This window comes from Nannospalax galili, unplaced genomic scaffold (assembly GCF_000622305.1).
Source record: "Nannospalax galili isolate Female #2095 unplaced genomic scaffold, S.galili_v1.0 scaffold140, whole genome shotgun sequence".
Taxonomy (NCBI): domain Eukaryota; kingdom Metazoa; phylum Chordata; class Mammalia; order Rodentia; family Spalacidae; genus Nannospalax; species Nannospalax galili.
This window is the reverse complement of record NW_008352267.1, coordinates 9,336,450-9,352,291: the sequence shown is the minus strand read 5'-3', so window position 1 is coordinate 9,352,291 and position 15,842 is coordinate 9,336,450. Positions and strand designations below refer to the sequence as shown.

General features: G+C 34.6%; 1 non-coding gene across 1 annotated transcript; it reads right to left on the bottom strand.

Moving 5' to 3' along the window:
• Positions 1–14,256: 14,256 nt before the first annotated feature.
• On the bottom strand, positions 14,257–14,386 carry LOC115066981. Its single transcript, XR_003846418.1, has one exon. It is a non-coding gene; the product is annotated as a small nucleolar RNA SNORA31 (small nucleolar RNA).
• Between the last annotated feature and the right edge of the window lie 1,456 nt (positions 14,387–15,842).

Here is a 15,842-nt window from a genome sequence, read left to right as displayed (position 1 = left end):
TTTGATACTTAGTTGAGAGAATATGAAGAATATAGTATTCAATGACAATGTCCTGGGTTAGAGTAGCATAAGGAACATTGTATCTATAGCTTTTGTAGTGTTGGCAATTGAGTTTCTGATAGTGCAATGTATTAATTAGAAATGAGATATCACTAATATATATTCCTATAGGTAAAATGTTAAAACAGTCAATGTCTTGCTCACAATGACATAGAGCTCACTGGGATATCAAATTGTCAGTCAAGTAAACACGAGTACATGTGAATCCTGACATGTATAGACTGCAAAAATTAGAAGGAGCTTCTCATCAGTGACATGCCATTTTCTAGACTTGATACAACCAGCACAACCAGTAACTCACTAAAGTGTAATTACCTGCACTATTCCCACATCATACTATCACTATCTAATCAGGCAAGGAAGTGGGAGCGCTTGTGGATCCCTACTCTTTACCTCTGAACCATTGGCTATTGAAAGACTCTGGGAGAGGTGAAATCATTGTCTTTAGCTTGTATATCTACTGTTGAGTCCATCAGTTTCAAATAGATAATGCCAAACCTTTGTCAGATAACAGATTATCTCTCATCTCTGCAAGTCAAAACTCAAAACAAATAAACATGAAATGAAGAAGAGATGTGTGGGGAGAAGATGTTGCACAGGTATGGTAGACAAGTAGGGGATTAGAGTGGGCAACATATTATCACACACATGTGAAAGATTTTCTAAGAATAAATTTAATAAATAAATTTGAATCCATCTAGGACAGGACATTTTTTTTAGCTTTGTTATATGAGTCTGTTTAACATGTTGATCTCCTCTTGATTTAACTTTGGTGGTTTCAATAAATTTAGAAATGTATCCATTGAATTTAAATTTTCTAAATAAATGGAGTATAGGTTTTTGAAGTATTGCTTTATAACTTCTGGTTCTTTTTTGGTGTCAGTTGTGATGTTTCCCCTTTCATCTTTGACTTTTTTTTTTGCAATTGTTTTTATTCTTTGTACTAACTTTGCAAGGTGCTTGTTTATATTGTTTGTCTAACAAAGAATCAGCTCTTTGATTGAGTCTTTTTGTTGCATACTTCATTTCTATTTCATTGATTACTGCTCTGTTTTTTGTTGTTTCTTCCCTTCCTCTGGGTTTGGGTTTGGATTCTTCTTGTCTTTCCAGGATCTTGAGTTGTACCATTAACTCATTTATTTTTGCTCTTTCTGATTATTTAATGTAGGCACTTCAACTTGTAAACTTACCTCATAGGACTTTCTTTAATATGTCTCTATGGTTTTGTTTTGTTATCAATTTTATTTAGTTCCAGGAAAACTTTTACTTCTTTCTTGACTTCTTCTTTGACCCATTCATCATTCAAGGGTGTGTTGTTTCATCTCCATGAGTTTCTTTCTCTGTTGATTTTAAGCATTATTACATTGTGATCTTATAAAATGAATGGAATTATTTCAATTTTTTTGTACTTGTTGAGGTTGGCTTTGTGCATCATTTTTAGTCAATTTTAAAGAAACTTGTGTGAGCTGCTGAGTTGAATATGGATTCTATGATGCTTGGGTAGAATATTCTGCAGATGTCTATTAAGTCCATTTGGTATAAATCATTTAATTCAGATATTCTCTGTTTATTATTTGCCAGGTGACATGTCTATTAGAGGTTTTGGGTATTGAATGCATCTTCTATTACTGTGTTGTGGTTACTCTATGTCTTGAAGTCCTGTGGTAAGTACTCTTTTTATGAAACCAAGAGTACCAGAGTTTGGCACATATATGTTCATGATTGCAATGCCTTCTTGTTCATCTGTTTCCTTGATCAAAATGAAGTGACTTTCTTTATCCCTTATTATTATTTTAATTTGAAACAAATTTTGTCAAATATAAAAAGTAAAATTCTTGCTTGCTTCTTGGTACCATTGGCTTGGAATATTTTTTCATTCTTTCCCCCTAAGGTGGTGCCTATCCTATCTTTGGAAGTAAACTGGGTTTTTCACAGATAACAAATATGGACTTTGGTTTTTTAATCCATTCAACTGGTCTATATAATTTGATTGGAGCCTTTAGGCTGTTACTATTTAGAGTTATTATTAAAAGGTGTGAATTGGTTACTGTCATTGTGTTTTCTGTTTGTGTTTCTAGTTTTGTTTCTGTACTTAATGCTTTCATTTGCTTTTTTCTGTAATTTTTTTTCAATATAGCAATGTTTTTCTTCAGTTCTTTGTACTGATTTGAGTATTACCTGTCAGGCTGGTTTTGTTGACATTAACGCCTTCTACCCATTTGTATCATGAAAGGTTTTTCTTCACTCTTCAGCAATGACACACAGTTTTACTGGGTGAAATACTCTAGGTTATCACCAATGACTATTTAGAACTTGGGATACTTTGCCACTGACTTTCTAGGTTGTGTAGTTTGCAATGAAAATCAAGTGAAATTATGATGGATTTTCCTTTATATGTAACTTGGTTCTCTTGTTGCTTTCAGCTCTCTGTCTTCATTCTATACACTTAGAGTTTTTACTATGATATGCTGTTTGAAGTTTCTGCTCTCGTCCTCTATATGTGGTTTTCTATGTCCTTCCTGTATCTGTTTGGGTATTCTTTTCCTTAATTTAGGGAAATTTCCTCCTATAAACCATTGAAGAACTGATCAGTACTATTTACCTGAGATTTTTTTCCTTTCTCTATGCTTATAATGCTTAAATTTGACCTTTCCACAGTCACACATTTCATTCATATTTCATTCTTGTGTTATTTTTATTTTTTCATACCCTTTACTTGAGCAGTGCAATTCTTTAACTTCATTGTAAAGTTTTGATATTCTGATTTGTATTTCATTCATTCTTTTGGTGAGGCTTTCACCTGCAATTTCAAATTGGCTTATTAGGGTTTTCTATTCAACCTTTATTTCAGTCTGAGTTTTCTTCAGTATTTCTGTATCTTTCATAAATTCACTTTTAAATCCTAAATTGCCTTCATATTTTATCCATCCATGTATTTGTATTTTTTATAAGTTTAAGTCATGAGTTTTCCATATCCTCTCTGAGTTCTTTGAGGGTTTGTTTGTTTGTTTGTTTTTCTCTTGGGGAGTTAAATTTGTTGACTTCTTTGATCATATCTATGATTATTTCATTGAATGTTAATCCCTGGTCTTCCCTTAAGTGATTCTCATTGTAAAACACTTCTATATGACTGGTCATATTTGGTGTAGAAATTTTGGAATTCTCATATTATTTGTGGTTTTTGTTGTTGCCTGAGCATAAGGCTTTCTTTTTGGGTTTGTGTCTAATACAAAACTCAGTCTTGCTCTTGTTGAGTTGAAATTTGATTCCATTTATATTGTTACTGTAGTTTGGTTGCTTTCTGATCATGTACGAGTAGTTAGTTGGTCTGTGCTTCACGTTCTCTCTTTCTATTTCTTATTGCAGTTACCAGATGGATCCAGGCAAGTTTGTCGAGAGCTCTCCAGGAGAGCAAAGGAACCTATGCCCAATTTGGGGTAATGGGGATCTGTTGTGCCATTTCCTAGTGGCTGAATAGAAATGTGAGACCTCAAGTTAGTGAGCAATTGGATCTGGTTCCAAAGGAGGGGATTATTGATCCACTGTGACTAAATATCCCAATTAGTCAGGTGCGTTCTGGCAAATTCAGCAGAGAGGGGCCAAGGCCCTAGAAGGACCAATGGGACCATGATATCCTGGTTCTTACTAGCTAGTAGAGAATACATGACCTCTGGAGTAGAGGGATTGGGGTAGTCCCGGAACTGGAGGATTCAATATGAGCTATTTGGTTAACTCAGCCCCGTTAGCCAGGCACTCTCCAGACCCTATGTCAGAAGGGGAAAATGTGTTTATCTGCATTTATAATTGAACCTCAGATGTGGAACATTTTATATGTACCTTATAATTGAATGCTGTTATTTTTTTTTTAACCTCAGACTGACTACACATTTGCATCCACGTGACCTATACAAGAACACATATATCAGACACATTTTATGCAGGAATATAATACTTGCCTATCCATAGTGTACTATTACTATAAATAAAGAATCTATCAGGTTAAAATATACAGGTTTTTTATATTCATTTCGTGTCTGTTACTTTGAGTTGAGAATGTTCGTCCTGGAGGAAGAGGATAACTCATAGGTTAAGAAAGTTCGTGAAACTTTACAAAGCTAAGAATGCACAGAAACTTACAATATTTATAAGAATCTTCTACCCATGATTATAAACTCTGCAAACAACTGTTGAGGGGAAATTTAGCACTCAAAGTTGTGAGAAATTTGACTCGGGTATCTTTGAAAAGAAGTATGTATTTTTTAATGATTCACATTATGACCTAACACAGGAAGACAGAAAAAAAATTATTAGGGCAATTGGGAGAAAAGATAACAAATGAGTACAATTAAGATTGGTAAAACTCTTACACAGAATGTCATTCCAAAAATAATAATTAATTAATTAATTGAATAATTAAAAATTAAAAAACTGTAATCACTTCCACATTCTCCTCCTTGGTCCTCTCTTATAGTTTCTTTTCCACTTTTATCAGTCTAACCTTCTTCCTCTCACCAGATCCTTATATGTGCATCTTTCCATTTTACCATTTACCCTTACAAATTCCCTCTTGCTGTGTTATCTTTTCTAGCAGAAATCAACAGATGTCTATTTACTGTCAGATAGTACACCAGTTACTGAACAAGGAAAAATATTCTAATAAGAACAAATGAGTTTAATTGGGGTTACTTTTGGGATCATGTGTAAGTGGTATATTAGTGCAGGAAGCATGGACAACGTATGGTTGTTTAAATAATCAAAGAAAGTCTGTCTCCCCAAGCAGTCATTAACTGCCGATATATATTCCAGGAGGGACAGGGTCTTACAAGCTCCTCACCCCACATGATGGAGTATTGCTTATTTCTTGTGTGAAAGAAAAGTCACAGCTGAAGAGAGCTCAAGTGGTTAGTAGTCATGTCATGTGCATAGGAAAACATTATACCATTCTGCCACCTCTCAATGCTCTTTACATTAAATTTCTATTCTTAGTACCATAAAGTGTGCCAGAGCTAAATAATCATACATGTGGAAACATGAGTTCATGGTGACAGATGTCAGAGTTCATATTAGAAAAGGAGAGTATTCAAATGAAATTGTTTCTTACCCAACCTGGAACAAGTGAAAATTGCAATGTCGTGTACCCACTGGTTTCCCTGTGGTGATGCCTTGGCTTTCTGTGGGTCAGTATTGAGCAATGGAAGCTGTAAGGGTGCAGGTTAATGAAAGGTACTTAGTTCAGTTAGGGAGATGCTTTTCAGAGTGATCAAAATATTTCACATGGGTTCTGGTATTGTTTTCAGGAAAGAATTATTAGAAAACTCTGAAGTTGAATATGATCATTTTTCCCACATGACCTCCTACAATTGCCACTTGTCACCTAGTGACTGAGTCAGTGCTAGTATCACACTCTTGAACCTCCTCAAATTTCAGCTAAGTACATGTCTTAACTCAGAAGAAACCTGACTTAACTATTTCAGAACAATGGTGAAAACCTGCCTATATAGAATGTTGTTGTTTCAGCAGGATGAAATAAGGTTACACCAAGATGACAGATTCAGGTGTGTAGTCAGGGTGATTGTTGGGAGACAGTCTCTACCACGATCCCTAAGACTGATTATATATATTTTCCATCTCATGATAAGGATTTCTGAAATTAGCAGGATAAGACTAAATATATCAAATATGGTTTAACTTCTTTTCTTTCTAACAGTTCATTTATCACATGAGATTGATATTTTCCCATAAGGGATTAATTCTTATTTCATGTTACCTCCCTGCAAGGAAACCCATTGCCTAAAGATTTTTCTAATAAGTCCCTTCAATCTATCTATAGTAATCAAAGTTTATAAAACTATAGTTTACAAAATGGCACTATTTTTTGTGTCTAAGAAGATTTTTCACAGTCAAGTATCTTTCATTGTTCTATCATATCTATAAAACCATAGCCATTCAATTTGTTATCTTATAATTGGGCTAAATTCTCAGACACTTCATTTTTTTAAATTAATGTATCATGTAGACCAAACTAGTCTGTAACTTGCTATATAGCTGAGAATGACCTTGAACTTCTAATTTTACTTTTTCTACCTTCAAGCTCTGAGATTACAGGTTTATGTCACCACACTTTGTTCAAGCTATACTAGAACCAAATCTAAGACTTTCTTTTTTTCTAGGTAAGCATTCTCCAAACTGCGTTAGATCCTCAGCCTCAACTTCTCTGTTCAGGATAGTGTTTCAACATACAAGTTTCCAGGTATTGAAAATCAAAGTCCATGATGATTAAAAAATTTTAATCTAGGGGTGATACGTGATGGCATACCCCAAAGCTCTCTATGAAAGCATGTCATATCATGAAGCTTTGGGGCCTTCACTGGTTTGATCCTACATGCCAGTAGCAGGGAGGTAGGAGAATTTGGAGAGATTGTTCATAATCTAAGAGCTCTTGCTGTTCTTCCAGAAGATGTGAATTCTGTTCCCAGCACCCATTTCATTGACTTCAGCTGCCTGTAACTCTATCACAAAGGAATCTAATGTATTCTTCTGGTCTCCTGAGGTACACACACTTATGGCATATATGCACACAGACACAGACATACACATAAATTAAAGAAAAATAAACTGAAAATGAGTACCTTTAGGGGTATTGGAATGAGAAATACTGTTAAATCACATTTCATCAATATGCCAAATGAGATAAAGAAATAAGTATACATTTGTGTGTGGTTACATATGGATATAATGAGGCTTCATGTGTTTGCCTTCAGATATATCTCCTCTCACTACAAGAAAGAATCTAAAAACAAGGATGCCCAAATAACCATAATTAAAGTTAGGATTCAGATGCTGGATTACATATGAGTCTCCATGAAAATAAGGCATGGCTTCATGGCAAAGAGTACCTGCAGAATTCTGATAGGAGGCCCCAATATTTTCATGCTGTATCAAAAAATGATAATACATGAGCAGATATTGAAATCCTGAAGATCTTTCACTATGTATGTTTAGAATCAAAATAAAATATTGCGTCCATTATAACCCATTTTAAACATAAGGAATCATGAATCAGCTAAAGTACATAATAAATACATTGAAGAGGAAAGAATAGTATATTTATAAAACCAAAAGTGTTTTCCTCAAAGCAAGTAATAAGAAATGGAGACAAAATGTAACTTTTTATTGGGGAATGCTCAGAGATACCAGTCATTTTAATGAAGCAATCAAAATGAGTGTCATCAATTATGTATAGACTGAATCATGTTTGGCAGCACTGTCAGAGTATAAGAGCTCAGCACTGCATCTGCTATATTCCAAAGACTCAGGAATAGTATTCATCATGAGAAATGGCCTCATAAGAGTAATTTGAAGGCCACAATACTAAATAATGTGTCTGTACAATTCAAATAACTCATAATTGAGAATTAAAGCCAGACATCTTCAAATTTATTTAGAGTAAAGAAACTATATATTGATGTTCTGTTTACAACAACATTAGAATTATTGTGATTCTATCTTAAAGGAACCTAAATAGTCCATAAATGATAATTTATTGAAAATTATTATTTTAGTTTTTCTTTGAAAATGTTTCTTTACTTGTAAGAATTTCTCAAATGTAAACATTTAATATCATAGCTACTCCTCATTTCCCCCTCCAAATACCCCAATACCTCCACTAATAATTCCCCTTTCAAGTTCATGTCTCGTTTTTGTAACCCACTAAGTCCAGTTAGTGCTTCTATATCTGCATGAGTGTGCACCCATCAACTGAAGCATAGAAATCAATAATCACATTTACAAAAAAGTAGTGTTCAACTGTCAATAGCTCCTGAGCAGTAGGTAGGGCCTGGAACTCAGGGAGTTTCATCTATGACACCAATGCTGATGACAGAAAAGTTTGTCCATAGATCATAGAAAATTAATCTCAAACCATCCAGGAAAATTCTTTCATGTTGACTAACTTTAATAGTGCTGGGGGATGCTATGTGGGCTTCTAGAGGAGAAAAGACATCAATAGTTTTGCCAGCACTCTACCCTACATGCTGTAATGCCTACTTACCTGTCAATATAGGCCATCTAGTGCATGACTATTGTGGAGTACATACCCACATTAAAAAATAAATCAGTTCTTGTAGTGTGGTCAGGTAAAAAAGTATAAAAGTGTTTATATGATATGATTAGTAATGGCCATTTCAGCTTGACAAAGACTGTGTTTCACATTGAGCTAGGGATGTAAACATAAACACATTTACCCAAATGGTTGCTTAAACATTTTATTTTAGAATACTTTTGGAAATATCTCTGCTCTTTAAATAGACAATAAGAATATTGCTTAAAAACCATGAGGAAACTGAAAGAAATTTACACAGTACAAGAAAAAAAATATTTGACAATTAGATTTTTAAGTAATATTACAAGATTAAAATTAATTGAAAAATAAAACCTATTTCATATTTCTAAACATTAATTTTCAAATGTGGAATTATATAATATTGTATTTCTAGAGAAACGCTAATTCTGTCTGGCATCTGACTGAACATTTGGAGTGGGAGTCGTCGCATGTCTCATATTTGGCTTTGCAATCCTAATGCTTTAAGTTGAGTCACAGATGATTCCCTGGCTACTGACTCATTATTATTTCCACCCCTCTGGTTCTCTGTATTTATCAGTTGAAGTCTTTCTGCTTTTAAAAATTACTTCAGCCTACTAATCATTTAACATGTTGCCTTTACATTAATGGTTAAAAGAAAATAATATGGCTTTTCTCTTTTTAATTAAAATTATGCCACAAAGACTTTTAATATATTTTATGATTTTTTAAATTTACATTAGTCTATACTGTCATTTAAGAATATGTTTTTGTTGAAAATAATCCCATTAAAAATAATGTAATTCAAGCTGGGCATGGTGGGGCACGCCTTTAAACCCAGCACTTGGGAGGCAGAGGCAGGTGGATCTTTGTGAGTTCGAGGCCAGCCTGGTGTACATAGTGAGTTCCAGGACAGCTGGGGCTACAAGAAGACCCTGTCTCAAAAAGACCAAAAAAAAATGTAGTTCAGACACAACAGAGAGTTATTTATTCATTAAAATTTATTTGCACACATAAAAAATGTGGCTGTTGCTTTCTGGAAATGATGCATGAGTTAACTATGCAATAACCTATGTAAAAAAAAAAAAAAACCAGATATTTCTAGCAGTGACTACATGGTAGAATATTGGCCCTTTGCTAAAAAAAATTATGTAATATTTGAGGCAGGAAAATAAAAAGGACACATGGAAGCTTTTCAGTCTGCCTATTTGTAAGTTTCATCTCCTCTAGTGTGTTTTTTATTTTTTGATTTTTTTTGCAGTTTCTATTTTTTTAATCATTTAGTTAATAACCACATGATTAGAAGCATTTCATTAAATCTTTAACATATTCAATAATAATTTCCAGAGCAAAGATACATCTCTTTCAAAAGTGGCTGTAAATTCTTAGGTTCACTGTTGAATTAATACAGTTATACAATATTGAACTCAGTATAAACCCTATAAGACATAAAATTGAAAGAGGTTTTAAGCTTTAAAAAAGATCTTCAATTCATTTTAAAATGTATTGTTTCCTACAGAAAAAGTCATGTTTAGTGATACTAACACTTAAATGTTTACACATACATCTCTAATCTCTATGTATCTGATTGTTACTAGTCACACTCGGTTACACTCGGATATTAGCACCTGAGTATGGATATAAAGTCATCAGGTAGATTTCAATGGTAATGTTTTTCACCTCTGCTAATTAATATGAAGCCAATTTTTATGCTTCTTCCTCAAATATAACTCATATTTTAATTTGTTGATTTTTTGTATGTGTGTATCATACAGAACAGCCCAAACAATCTTATTCATCTATATACCCACTTCCCAAATGGCACACTCCCATAGCTGCCCCGCACTATTACCAAGTACCACAACTGATTGCACACAGACATTGTCTATGAATTGCCCAAGTCTACAAGGCAACCTATACAACTAAGGTACACAGAACTTAGAGCAGGAGTAAAGAAAAGGAAACTAATGAATCTCTCAATTCTCATAAATGAAGCTCTCTCATGAAATGGAGGGTCAAGAGCTCAAAAGTTCACAAAAGCTGAAACTTAGAGATAAAGAGTCTGCAGAATGCTGGTCCTTGGACAGGATTCCTGTATTGAGCTTCCCACCCAGGGAAGAGAGGCCAGAAAGATTGTAAGAGCCAGGGAGGAGGTGCAAGACTGTATGGGAACAGAGCCCTGCAAGCTCCTAGGAACCTGCTCATATGATCTATGGCAATGGTGTCAGCATACACAAGTCCCATGCAAACTTGGAAAGACAAAAATCCAGCATAGAACTTGGAAAATGGACAGCAAAACCAAATCTTAACTGAAGAAATATTGGCAACTGATTACTATTAGGTGAGGAAAAGCTGATCTTCCTAAAACAAGGGACTCTAGATAGGCTGACTAGAACTCAGTGGAAGGACTAGCTCTAGGGACTATCTGGGGACACTGACTTGACACAGTGGGCCTTAACACGGATGACAGTGTATATGGGTTCCAGTGGAGGGATATGGAAGGGTGCTGGTGAGGATGGGGATATAAGGATGATTAAATTGTTTGAGATATTCTGTTTGAAATACACAAAAATCACTAAAAATCAATTTAAAAAAGGATGATATTTCCACAAAATAGACTTTCAGGTCAAAGTGGGAAAAACAGAAAATATGAGTGCATGCAATTATAGCCACCCGACATTTGACAAAGGTGCCAGGAACGTACATTGGAAGGAAAACAGAATCTTCAACATATGATGCTGGCAAATTTTATCCTTCTTTGTAGAGAAGATTGAAATTAGACCTACACCTATCACTCTGAACAAAATCAGTTCCAAATTAATCAAAGACATCAATGTGAAGCCTGAAACACTGAAACTGTTAGAAGAAAACTTAGGCAGCACCCTACAATATATAGATGCTCTAAGAGACTTTCAAAAAAAGATATCAGTTGCTGAGGTATCAAGGTCAATAATCAACATATGAAATCTCATTAAACTAAAAAGCTTTTTCACAATAAAGGAAACAATCATTTGAGTGATGAGGAAGCACACAGTGTGGGAAAAATATTCACCAAATATTCTTCCAAAAGAGGATAAATATCCAGAACATACAAAGAATTCAATAAACAAAGAAGGATTCAAATGACCCAAGTGAAACATGTACTATGGATCTGACGAGAGATTTCTTTTACAAAGGGAGTTAAAATACATAAGAAACATCTTTAAAAGTTTTCAACATCCTAAGTTCCTAGAGAAATGCAAATCAAAACTATTAAGAGTGCATTTAGCCCCAGTTTGAATGACTAAGATCAATAGAACAAATGATACCAAAAGCTAGTGTAGATGCAGGGAAAAGGGAATCTTCATCCACTGTTGGTGGGATTGCAAATTAAGGCAACTTTTGTGGAAATCAGCATGGAGAAAGCTTAAAAAACTACAAATAAATCCACAATTTGATCCCATTATAATACTCCTTTTCATTAAAGAAAAATGAAATCATATAATGTATATGTAAATAGATGAAAAAAGAACCTGTTATACTCTGTTAAGTAATACAGACTCAGAAATTTAAGCAATGCATTTCCTATCCCATTTATGGATCTTACTCCAAATCTTTGATGTGAGTATTGACCAGATGTAACCGCAGTAGTTAAAAAAATGGAACCATGTGGGTAAGGAGAAGAAGCTGGACAGTGGGAGACAGTAGAAGACAGGGGGAAATGTAGAAAAGGGAGGTTATTTTAACTTGAGAGGGTTACGGGAGGGTTATACTGGGAGAATGAGAGGTGAGATGAATAATTTTTGATGTGAAAAACCAGAGTGAAATATATTAGCTCAAAGACCTACTTTAGCTGAAGGCTATATAGTGAAAACCACAGGGTCAGAGAGAAGAAACCTCTCTTGGAATTGCTGGTCAGACTCCTAAAATAACATGAGCTAATAGACTCCTAAAATAACACAAGCTATTGGTACAGCCCTGCATTGAAACCCACAATTTGAGTGTTAGTCAGTATCCCTGAATATAAGTCATAGTTTGTACACAGGACTTGGAGAAATTGAACTGGATTTGACCTAGAAGTCTTCGCTCTGATTACAAGCTATCTTTTTATTAGAGGATACTATGAAAGCTGTCAAGAGATAAAAACAATCAGTGGTCACACTCAGCTGTAATCCCTAATCAAAATGACTGGTCCAGGAATCTTTTACCTTTTGTGCAGAAATGGCACATTTATTTGGTGGATAATCAACAGTTTCTAACTGGAGTTAAGACCTGCTCAAAAGGAGGGAAATTAAGTGTGATACTGGTAAACATAGCAAAATACACAAGACTGGAGTGGTGGTAGATCCTAGGGAAAAACCTACGTTGTCACATTTCTAGACAATGGTACTTTTTACTGTATCCTAGTTACACATCTTCTTATAATATCCAAGTGTACCTCTCATCACTCACCAAAGAATCTTCTTTTTGTGACAGATGGAGACTAACACAGAGCTCCACAATTTGTCAAATGCAGAGATCAAATATCTGTGAGACACTTAACCCTAAGTGACACATCTTTAATGCAACCTCTACACACAGGAGGAATACATTTCTCAGTTCTCACCAGAGAAGGTTCCTTATTCAGAAGATGATGATCAACACAGAAATTCGTAACTGTCCAATGTGCAGAGAACAAGGGCCTGCAGGGAAGTTGTCTATGAATAAGAAACCTATTTCAAACTTCTGCCTCACATGGCTCAAGGAATCATTGCTGAATAGTGGTGAAAATATTGTAAGGGCCCAAGGTGGTAGATGACTACAATGATATAATTTTCTACACAACAGTTCCTTTATACAATATTGTCCCTTTTTTTTTCATTGCTGTGACAAAACACTACCAACTTGGGGAGGAAAGGGTTTATTTATCTTACATCTCATGGGTCACAGTGCATCAGGGAGCTCAAGGTAGAAATTCAGCACAAGAATCTTGAGGAAGGAGCTGGAGCATGGGCCATGGAGGAACACTGCTTACTGGCCTGTTCAACACAGGCCCACCTGATGAGGGGTGGAACCACCCACATTGGTTGGGCACTACCACATCAGACAACAATCAAGAAGATGAAGAAGATGCCCCACAGACATGGCCACAGGTGAGTCCTATGGAGGAAATTCCCCAATTGAGGGTCCCTCAACCCAAGTGTGTCAAGTTGACACTAAAGCTACCCAGCACACATGTGAATGCACAGCAAAGGTAACAGCATACACAAGTCCCATGCAAACTCAAACCAAAAAAATCCATGCATAGATAAGAGGAAGTAGGTTAGAAATCCCAACCTGACCTAAAGAACTTTTTGCAACTGATGGCTGCAAGAGGGGAAGAAACAGTCCCTTACAGGGTTGGGACTCTTGATAGGTTAATCAGGCTCCAGTGAATGAACCCATATTGAGGAATAATACACAAACAAATTCAACTCCAATCCATATTTTATGTAATAAAGTACATTAAATTGGGCCAGAGACAGTAACATGAGGTACAAATACAGGAGATGTTATAAATACCATCAAATTATAGTTTATAAAAATTAAAACAAAATAAATCAATAATGAAATAAATTAATAACCGAATGCATTTGTCATTTCACTGTGTGTTGGAGAAGATGCATAAATTAAAAAAAATACTAAATAGAAATTAGGACATAGCTCTTATAATATTTAAATTGTTCACTTATATTTTAAAATAGATTTTGAATTTTTACTAACACACTAATGCTTAGAAAGAAAAAAGCAGAACATGTACTATCAGGTTGGATATTCACTGATCTATGAGTTGCAATGGGAGAAAGGCACAAGAATGGATGAGAAAATGCTGTTTATATAATTTTAAATTTTGGATTTGTATAGATGTTTAGTATTTGATTAAAATAAGATACATTAAAATTTAAATTCCTTAAGCAATGATGAAGCAGATGGTACTTTATACATGTGCACTACTACCATGATCCTGTTCCTCTTCTCTGAATACTTCAAATTAAACTGTGCAATAAAATTTCCAGGAAAAAAATCTGAACTTCTATTAAAGCTTTTGCAAGGCTGATACCCTGGATAGACTGTGAACCAAATAAAATCTTCCTCATTTATGTTGTTTCAATTTTTTCCTCTGTATTCCTCGATTCAGTCATGGCTGCCGCAATCAGAGAGACAGCACAAGGAAACTTTGTTCTTGCATCTGTAATGGAAACCTTAGAAGCAGACAGTAACTGCTTCAGGTCTTTCAAGTAGATGCATGTTGCTTCATTTTCAATGAGTGTGCTATCACATGAAAAAATAAATTAGAGCAACAATAAGTGATAAAAATTATGTTAATTGATACAAATTAATATATATTTTCTGGAAATTTAATAAATAGAAAAATTCTCAAAAATCTGCATTTGGCACAGAGGGTTTAGAAATAATGGGAGGCATTGTGTTTCTAGTGTTTTTTTTTTTTTTCTTATCATAGTCCTCGATGCTGACTCCAAATATCAAACAAACAAATAAACAAAATAAAACATTGAACATACTAGAAGGTAAAATGTTGTTTTTCAAAATGCAAGAACAAATTATCTATTGAATTTTATTTGGGGGGGTATTTTTGAGTAAAAGGAAGGGAGGGCTGGAAAGGACTGCTGGAAAAAAAAACTAGAAAACCCTTTTTTTCAGCATTACTGCTTTTTTTTTGTTTTTTTTTGAGACAGGGTCTCCCTGTAGTCCCAGCTGTCCTGCAACTCACTATGTAGACCAGGCTGGCCTTGAACTCACAGAGATCCGCCTGCCTCTGCCTCCTGACTGCTGGTATTAAAGGCGTGGGCCACCACACCTGGCTTATCTATTGAATTTTTAATTATTCTAAATTAATTGAATTCATGAGCTAATTGGAACCACCCTTAATAGATCAAGTCCTATAATCACTATACTGAGGGACAAGAGTACCACGTTACTGGCTAGTCTGTGGTATTAGGAACTATAAGTCTCAGTGAAGCACAAAAGCAAAAAATGGCTACAATTTAAAAATGCATTTTCATACTGTCTAAACTACTATCCTAAATTCCACAAACATTTTAATTAATTAAAATTTAATGTTAGAAAGCATGAGACTGCATATTCTCACTTGGAATGCATTAATCTTTTATGTGTACTTATGAATCATAAGTTCAAACTTTTCATTTAGATAACTTTGTTATTATAAACATGTTGATTTAAAAAAAAACATTTTTCTCACCTCAGAAGGGATAAGAGATAGTTTATTCTAGAGTCAAACATGAGTGACCATGGCCAAGGAAAACATGGATTCCAGTCACCCAAATCCTGTGCTCCAATATGGTGGAAGTTACATGAAGCTTTCACAGAAACAGGAAAAAATTGATTTATAACATAATTTATTAGCATACATGGTTAAGAATATTAGATAAGGGGTATGGCAAAGAGGTTCAGATGCTATCTGATGACATTCTTAGTCTCGGGTTGATGCAAGCTAGTATTCTAGTAGTATATTCCAAAAATTACCTACTACTCACAAGGCTTTTAGGCAAACATAGCAATGGGCAATGAATAGTTATTAAGGAGGTTAAATATCATACAAATTATTTTGGTTATGATCTGCAAAATTCTAGTTCTTTGCATCACTAATGTTCATCTCATTAGTGAAAATTCCTTGTGAAATCATTAATACAGGATTTGAGAGTGTTTAAACCCTACAGAATTT